Genomic DNA, 8,466 nt, shown 5'->3' with positions numbered 1-8,466 from the left:
CCCGAGTCAGAGCGGCTCTGGCCACGCCCCCCCGAGGTAGGCCACGCCCCGTGGACAGCCGGTGCCCAATCCTGACTCGCGCTCCAACGCCCCTCCTCCTCCTCCTCCCCCCGCCCACTAATCCCTCTCAGTCTCGCCTTCTTTCCGCTCCAAGGAAGGCCACGCCCTCCTCGTAATACCTCCCCCCTCACGGAGGCCACGCCCCCTAGGCCGCCGCTCCCAATCCTGACTCGCGCTCCAGCCCTGCATCCCGAAACCACGCCCTCCTCCTCCTCCCCTCCGCTCACTAATCCCTCTCAGTCCCGCCCTCTTTGCACTCCAAGGAAAGCCACGCCCTCCTCGCAACACCTCCCCCGCGGTGGCCACGCCCCCTAGGCTGCCGGCCCCAATCCTTACTCGCGCTTCAGCCCCAGCAAGAGCCCCGCCCCCTTAGCCCCGCCTTCTTGCCGCTCCGCCCTTCTCATCCCCTTCTCGCGGTCTACCTCCCCATCGGAGGCTCCGCCCCATTATTGCACCCCGCCCTTCCCGATCCCGCCTTCTTTGCTCTCCACCACTCAGCGGAGGCCCCGCCCCTATAAGCAGCCGCCTCTCCTTCCCGACCCCGCCTTCTTTGCGCTCCACCTGCGCCAACGGAAGCTCCGCCCCCAAACGGCCTTCCACCGTTCCACGCCCCCTTTTGACAGCTTGACGCCCGGGAAAAGGACCTTCGCCCTGCAGCTCCCCTCAGGTCCTCCGCCCCGAAGGGTAAAACGGCTTTCGACCCGGCCTTCCGCTTAGGGACTCATTCCGGACCTCTGTTCACCCTGCACCTGAACTTCCGCTCTGTTTCCATGGAGACCCGACGCTCGTCGCCCCGCTGAAATCGTCACTTCCGGTTTGGGGACGGAATCTTCCTTCCTTCGCTTGAGAGGCAGCGACCTCTGGTGGCTGTTTGTGGGATAGCACCAGCAGGCCATCCACCCTCTTGCGGGTCTCCTACCAGCTGATGGGAGTTGTAGTCCCGTGTGTTTAGAGGCTCATGGGGCTTGGGGACTAAATTCATCCCAGACATTGCTCCTTTTTTTATTTTATTTGGTTTCAGACCCGCCTTTCATTACAAAACTCAAGGCTCAGGCTCTCCTTGTTGTTCTCCCCAACAACAACCCTGTGAGGGAGGCTTCCCTGAAAGAGGGAGGGATGTTGGGGCCCCACCCACTTTCAAGGAGGCCTTCCTCACAGGGTTGTTGTTGGGGAGAACGACAAGGAGAACCTGCGCCTTGAGCCTTCCAAAACAAATCCAGGATCTCTCCTTCCCAGGCATAGTGGCCTTGCAAAGCTGGTTTGTCGCACTAAAGCTGGGTTGAAGTCCACTCAATGCTGGCTAATGAATTCTGGGAGTTGAAGTCCACTCAATGCTGGCCAATGAATTCTGGGAGTTGAAGTCCATTCAATGCTGACTGGAGAATTCTGGGAGTTGAAGTCCATCCAATGCTGACTGGAGAATTCTGGGAGTTGAAGTCCATTCAATGCTGACTGGAGAATTCTGGGAGTTGAAGTCCATCCAATGCTGGCTAATGAATTCTGGGAGTTTAAGTCCATTCAATGCTGGCTGGAGAATTCTGGGAGTTGAAGTCTACCCAATGCTGGCTGGACAATTCTGGGAGTTGAAATCCACCCAATGCTGGCTGGACAATTCTGGGAGTTGAAGTCCACCTAACTTAAAGTTGCCAAGGTTGAGAATCAGCAGCTCAAAGGCTTAATTTTCACTTTGCGTAGGTAATGACGAGAAAACCTTTTGCAAGGAGCTGAGTCAGGCTTCACCAGCTGAGTGATCCTGTGCCTGTCACCTTCTCCCAGCCCTAAGAAAGAGGCAATGGCAACCCACTTCTGGAAAAAAATCAGACCAGCAAAAACCATGATTTAATCAGCTACTTGGAGATGCCTTCCACCTGGATCTCTCTTTTTCCCACCGCCAGGGACCTTAGTCCGCCTTTATTCGCAGGAGAAATCTCGAACCTGTCACCTCAAATCTATGGCTTTCAATTCTTTTTAGTGGCTTGTACCATTTGTAGGTGGTTTTATATGTTTTGCTACTGTTTGTGTGTGTGTGTGTGTTCTCCAGGGTCAGGAATGGGAGCTATAAAAATTGAAGCAATAAATTAAGTCAATTATCGTGACCAGAAACCCTTTTTAAAGTCAGCCAAGTTGGCAGTTCCCTCCAGATCTTGGAGACGTAACGGGCACTTTGTACCGTGGGAAAGAAATCTTGCCTTTTGTCTTAATTCCCCTTTTTCAACCACATTGAACGCCGAGTAATTTTGAGAGGGGGCAGCTGTTTCTGAGCCCTTGGATTGTAAGTGGAAAGATAAAATATATCCCATCTGAGGTATGTTGCAAGAGAAAATTCATTTGCATCAAACATAAATTCAGTTTGCCAGATTGCTCTCCGATAAGACGTCTAATAATTCTTACATATAAAGTACTTGGGTATAAATCCACGCAACCCCTTGAATAAAGCTATCAAAATACTTTGAAAAATATACCACCCGCACATAAAGATTACCCTTGAATTTTTATATTGTTTTACATTTTTAGAGTTGGCTTAACCTTAGGACCAAGGTTAGGGGTCTGCAACCTTAAACACTCAAAAGAGCCATTTGGACCCGTTTCCCACAGAAAAGAAAACACCGGGAGCCACAAAACCCTTCCCGTGCCTGACGATTTCTTGAGCGGCCACAAAACTAGCCTCTGTAGTTGAATTAAACGTTCTGTTTTCTTCTGAAACTTTTCTTTTCTTGGATTTATCCATGGTTGGCCTACCGGGGGTTGAAAAGCTCAATAAATCGCGTGCCGGCGGGTGTCGCACATTGGCGGTTGTGACGCATATTTTGAGTGACAGGGAGCTGCAGCAGAGGGGTGAAAGAGCCACATGCGGCTCCAGAGCCGCAGGTTGCTGATCCCTGATCTAGGTAATCCACGATTGATCTGTTTTTCCTATTATTTGGGCTAAAAAAATTGAGGATCAGCTTATCCGTGGATGCGTTTATATAGGAGTATTGTATTGTAGGAAGTTAGTACCCACCCGTCTCCTAGGAAAATGAGATATTTTAGGAAATATTAAAAGGGCAGAATATTTCCCCTAAAAGGGAGGCAGAAAGTCAGCTCCCCACCCCACCTTTGCCAATGGGCCATTAAGGCCTGGGCCAGTCTATTCTACCTAACAAAGATCTACCTCCCTCAGGCAGAGCCATAGTAGGAATTGCCCAAAGCCCTTTCATTACATCATCACCCAGCATGGCTTAACCAAGCTTGGGACACAGACAATCTACAAAGTTACCCCTGCATGGCCCCATGGGAGTCTGACAACCAATCAGAATACAAGCTCAAATTCAAAGCCCAATAGAGGGTATCAATCTCTCTGTCTCTCAACCATGTGCTTTTTGCCCAGGATCTCAAACCCATGTGGTCCCGTCCACCATTAAAAACCATCTTTCCAATCAGCCATCATGTTTCCAGTGTCTTTCTCCACACTTGGAAGGAGGATATTTCTTCCAAGAGTATATATTTCTTCTGTTCAATTGCGTTCAGTTCTTGAAGGCGGCCTGGGCAAGTCCCTACAGTTTTCTTGGCAAGGTTTTTCAGAAAGGTAGGGCTGAAATGCTACCGGTTCTGTTGCAATATTTTCAGGATCAGACTCAATAAAGATAATAGAAGTTAGAGATTTAAATATATTTCTCTTTAATCATAATAGGCATTCTATATTCGCTGAATATTCAAGATAGAAGCAAGGAAAATGGGGAGGATGGCTCCTTATATATACAAGGGGTGGAGCCAGGAATGGGAGTGGTAAATTATGAATACATTAAAGTCCAAAGAATAAGTTAACCCCTGATGTTCCATATATACATTATTTACACATTAGAGAATAAGGCATTTACATCTGACAAATCCCCCTCTAAATGCCGGTTCGTTACACAACACCAGTTACATTCAGATTCAGGACAATATAATACATATAATTTAGAAGTTAAATATTTGTGTTGTTTAGAAGGTAAGGGTTTTGTTAATATATCAGCTAATTGTTCAGAAGTATCACAATGTATTGCTTTGATGAATCCGTCTTGAGATAGTTGTCTCACGTGCTTAAATTTTATATCAATATGCCTGGACCTTTGTCCAATTGCATCGGATCTAGATATTTCAATGGCCGCTTTATTGTCTTCATGCATAATAAATGGTAAAGTAGGTTTCTTCCAAACATCTGTGATCAAATCATTGAACCATACAAGGTTATTTGCAGCTTTAGACAAGCAAACATATTCCGCTTCTGTGGTAGAAGTGGCTACCAGTTCTTGTTTACCAGTATACCAGTAAACTGGACAATCGTTCAATAGAAAAACATAACCAGAGGTACTCTTTCTGCATGATGTATCACCAGCCCAATCTGCATCAGCATAACAAGTAATTTTTGGTTCTTTGTCATTATTTGGTTCCAATATTAAACAAAAATCTAATGTACTTTTCAGATATCTTAAAATTCTTTTGACAGCTTCCCAATGATACAAGGTTGGTTTGCTAACATATCTTGACAATAAATTGAGAGGTAATGCAATATCTGGCCTAGTCCAATTAGATATATAAAGGAGTGAACCTATAACTGATCTGTAAAATGTGTTGTCTTTAAACTCAGGGGAAGATTCATCAGTGTTTCTAAGAAAATCAGTTTGCATAGGTGTGTCACATGTTTTGGCATTATTTAAGTTACATTTGTTTAGGAGTTCAATAATTTTATCTTTCTGAGTAAGTTTGAATCCCCTTTTAGTTTTGTTAATTTGTACACCAAGGTATTTATTCACTCTACCTAGTGATTTCAATGAGAAATGTTCGTTTAACTTATTTACAAAGATTTCCCTGCTCTCTTTATGCTTTCCAATATATAAAATATCATCCACATAAATTAATACAAATTCAATATGATCATTACTCTTTTTTACAAAGAAACAGTTATCAGCAGTGGTGGCGTTGAAATCCATGGTCTTAAGTACTTTTACCAAACAATCGTACCATCTTTTGCCAGATTGCTTCAATCCGTACAGACTCTTATTTAATAACCAAATTTCGTTCTTATTAGTGTATTGACTGTGTGGTGCTCTTACATATATTTCCTTATCTAATTTTGCGTGTAAGTATGCAGTCTGTATGTCATATTGAAACACGTCCAGATTGAGTGCAGATGCTACTACAAGAGCTGTTTTGACACTCTCTGTTCTCACTGTTGGTGAATAAGTGTCAGTATAGTCTTCTGGATATTTTTGTGCATAACCTTGTGCAACTAGTCTGGCCTTGTATAAGGTATTACCTCCTTCCAAATTCTTAATTTTATAAATCCACCTGGTACCTATAATTGTTTTATCCTTAGGTGCGATCGCAGGTGTGAATACATTTAATTCTTGTAAACTTTCCATCTCTTTTTCCATAGCTAGTTCCCATTTTTCTCTTTCTTCACGGGGAAGTTTCAATACTTCCTCATATGTATTAGGTGTTATTTGTTCTCCATCCATATGCATTATGTAATCTTTGTATTTATTTGGTATTTGGTTTCTATTGTTTCTAATATTTCTTTCAGGTTTGCTATGGTTGTCATGCAAATATCTGGCTTCCTTTTTTGTTAATGTGTCTGTCTTTATTTTATGCTGACTATTTGTCCAAGTTTTGGTTTTGTTCTTACTTTTGTTAATATTTTGATTTTCTGTTGTTCCTTCCTCGCAAGATATATTATCTTTGCTTTTATTAGGAAATATTTCATTAAGGTGCAATTTAGACCAATTGGCCTGCTCATGGAACACAGCTGTTCTGGATACTATAAATTTGTTATTATTATCAATGAATCTGTACCCTTTGGTTCCAGTTTCGTATCCCATGAATCTTAATCTCCTGGATACGTTTTCTCCCTTTCTTCTCAATTGTTTAGGTATGTGTACGTCTGCAGTAACTCCAAATATGTGCATGTGTGCTAATTTGGGTTTTCTATTGTACATCACCTCATATGGTGTCTTATTCACAATACTGGACCATGTTCTATTTTGAGTGTAATTTGAATAATGTAAGGCTTCTGACCAAAATTGTTTGCCTAAACCAGCATCCTCTAATGTGCATCTAATCATGGTTTGTAGTGTGGAATTCTTTCTCTCTGCAATCCCATTTTGAAATGCAGAAAATGGATTGGACGTGAAATGTAGCATCCCTCTATCCTTTAACCATTGGGAGAATTCTTTAGACATGAATTCACATCCCCTATCTGTCATAATTTGTTTTATTCTGATATTATGCTGTGTTTCTATGCGTTTGTAGAATTCCTTAAATTTCTGAAAGGTTTCATCCTTGTGCTTTAATGTGTAAACAAAACCATAGCGACTGTAATCATCCACTATTGTTAGGAAGTAACGTTTTCTATAGGTAATTGATGGAGTTAATGGACCAACTAAGTCCATATGTACCAAATCAAAAATATTGTTAGTTGATCTGTTAGATTTTTTTGGTCTGGGACTGGTTTTTAGTTTGGTGGATTTACATACTGAGCATTCCAAATAATTTTCACAATTTTTTATTTTGACACCTTCTGTGTGTTCAGTCATTTTTTGTACTACGGGAAAGCTTGCATGTCCTAACTTCCTATGTAAGATGTGAGCACACTCATCATGAATTGGTTTACCTATTTTTGGTTTCTTCTCATTGTGTGTATTTTTGTTATCATGAGTTATTTTACATTCATCATTGTCACTGTTACTGACATTTTCATCATCTGCTTCAATACAATCTTCCATATTTGAATCAATGTTATGTAACCATCTTTCTTTGGTTATCAGATAGGGTAGACCCCCTTTTATCATCACAGTACCTACATTTGTTTTGTTCTTTTCTATAGTTGCTTTCCCCTTTGAGAAAACTATATTGATGTCAGATTCTCTGCTTAGTTTTATAGCACTCAGTATGTTGTGAGGTATTTCTGGGATTAATAATACCCCCTCTATTTTCCCTAAACCAGGCAAGGTCACATTTCCTCTGCCTAATACTTGAACCTTTTCTTGATTAGCTACCTTTATCACAAACTTATCTTCTGTAAATGAAGTTAATATACTTTTGTTGTTAGTGGTGTGATTTGTTGCACCAGAATCAATAAGCCAATTATTGTTCTCATCTTGTTGTGTTCTGGTGCTGTCTTGTTTATTTAGCCCATTTAGTGACCCAGATTTTCTCTCTTTTGAATTTTCTCTACCCCCTCTACTTTCTCTGTAATTTGGTGGACTTCTATATTTGTGTCTATCTGTGGAAGATTGTCTGTAATTGTATTTGCTCCTATATTCTGGCCTATGTCTCTCCCTTGGGACTTTGGGACAGTCTCTTCTACTGTGTTCCCTGGATCCACAATTGTGGCATCTAAAGGCCTCATTATATTTATCTTGAAAGACTACTTTCCTAAAAGATTTGTGTTCTGTTTGGTTACTGGAACGATTTTTTCTTGAATTGTCTTCTGCTATCAATTTGTTAGATAGACTTTCTATTGATAAATATCCCAAATTAATGGTATCTAAGTGTGACATAAAGCTATCCCATGATGGATCAAGTGAATTGATAATAACACTTTTCATTGTTTGATCTGAAATCACTTCCCCCCTCAATTGCAGCTCAGCTCTTATTTTGTTTAGATTTATCAAATGCTCACTTATAGAAACCCCTGGTTTCACTCTAGAAGAAAAGAAATCCTTAGACATTCTTGTGGTTGTGGCTACGCTATCGCTGTGAAATAGATTAAACATGCATTGAATTATTTCTGATACAGTTAGGTTTGGTTTGATGCTATGATACATTGCAGAAGACACGCTAGAAATTATTATGAAAAATGCTCTATGATGTAAACAATCTATTTTTAAAGTCCAAGGTCTTCTTGGAGGACTAGTTATAAAGAATAGTAAATTTTCTTTCATGAAAATAACCTGAAGCTGTTGGTACCACTCTTGTAAATTAATGCCATCAACTCTAAGTTTTGGGAAGTCACTGGGTAAGTTCCCCACATTATTTTGTCCATTACTTACAACCTGAGGCAGTCCGTGGTCTCTCAAGTGCAGGAAATTACAGAACGGCATTGGGATGCTTGTAACGAGTCTGCGCGGTTCTCTGGCCAGTTCAAGTCTTTCGGGGCCGTCTACGTAGTTTTGCACATGCGCGTTGCTCATTTCTTCTTTGGCGCCGTTGTGGAAGGTTCTCTCCATTTCAGCTCTCTCGATCCGCTCCTCTTCAGATGAGTCGGTCTCTGGCTCGGTTTTTGGGGCTTTGGTGATGGCGACGGTTCTTCTCTTTCTCTTGTGTGCGCTGGCACTCGATTCTGTCTGCGGTGTAGGACGGAATCGGCATGGCTCTCTGGGCTCGGGTGTCGTCGTTTTCGAAGTCAGGATGGGAGCGTGCAGGTCTTGAGTTGTCGGTTTGATT

Source organism: Pituophis catenifer, unplaced genomic scaffold (assembly GCF_029215685.1).
Source record: "Pituophis catenifer annectens isolate HBS135680 unplaced genomic scaffold, rPitCat1.0.hap2 SCAF_15, whole genome shotgun sequence".
Taxonomy (NCBI): domain Eukaryota; kingdom Metazoa; phylum Chordata; class Lepidosauria; order Squamata; family Colubridae; genus Pituophis; species Pituophis catenifer.
Note: the sequence above shows the minus strand (reverse complement) of the source record.